Below are 1,244 nucleotides of genomic sequence, written 5' to 3' on the forward strand. Positions count from 1 at the left end.
GGGTGGAGAGCCGCGCTTGGCCTTGGCAGTAGCTGTGGTGGAGCCCCTTATATTTCCCAAATGCTGATTAGGATCCGGCTGCCCTCCCTGCTTCAGCTTCCCCCCCCGCGATGCTAGATGTTGCACTGGGCTGGAGGGGCAGTGCTGGGGTCAGTGCTGCTCTCAGGGATTCCCCCCATGCCCCCCCCAACCTGTCAACACGCATCCTCTGAGTCTGGCTCCTGCCATTCCCCAAACTGGGCTCAGGGTTTTGCAGGGAAAACTTGGGAGCTCACCCAGCCCAGACGCAAGCTCCCTGGGCAGGCCACTAGCTCACCCTCTCCAGTTTTAGCAGAAAGAGGGATTTGGATGCATGGGAAGCGTCAGGGCTCCCAGCCCCGAGTCACGCCTGCAAAGGGATGGCATTTCACCTACCACCTGCCATGGGGCACGAGGCACCACGACCCATCTCCCCTGCGGATGCTGAGCATCTGCAGAGGCATCAAGCCAGCCCTTCAGCAAGGTTTTTGCAGGACTGACAGTCTCTGGGACCAGGAGGTGCCAGCAGAGGAGGCGAGCTGATGGCTCTGGGCCTTGCAGACCTGCTTAGCGCCTTCGGGCGGGCGGCGGTTGCGAAGCGCGTTGATGCTCGCAGCTTGGGTCCCAGGAGAGGATGCTGCTGCTGCCGCCGCGTGGGGTCTGTGCGGTCCCACCTGCGCTCACACCCAGCTGCGCCCGCTGGGCAGTGCTGGGTGGCACTGTTCAAATCTCTCCTAATACCGATACCAAAAAAAGGGGTATGAGGATACCGCAGAGAACCAGAATACCCTTCAGGCTTTTTGGCTGGGGGGGGCAGAGTTCCTTTGGAGGACGGGGGATGCTGTGGTGGGGAGCAAAGGCGCAGGGCAGCGCAGAGTGCCAGGGGCCAGCGGCAGTATTGGCAATTAATAACGATAGCGTCCTGACACGTTCAGAGCTGGGATGCTCCAGCAGCGCCGGAGTTCCCATCATCTTCTCAAAGGTGCAAACTGCTGCCCCCCAGCCGGGATGCCCAGCCCGGCCCGCAGGCGTTTACAGCCCCAGCTTTCTCCTTTCTCCCCAGTTTTGTATCTTTCCTTATAGTTTTTGTACAGGTAGTTGAGAGACACACTGTCCCCCTCCCCGCCTGGCCCCTCCGTGCACGCGTGAGCTGAGTTGCTGTGCAATTCCAAGCCTAGCTTGTATTTCGGCGAAGGCGGAGGGGGTGTTGGTCGCCCTGCCCGCGG

This window comes from Fulmarus glacialis, unplaced genomic scaffold, assembly GCF_000690835.1.
Source record: "Fulmarus glacialis isolate BGI_N327 unplaced genomic scaffold, ASM69083v1 scaffold32696, whole genome shotgun sequence".
Lineage (NCBI taxonomy): Eukaryota > Metazoa > Chordata > Aves > Procellariiformes > Procellariidae > Fulmarus > Fulmarus glacialis.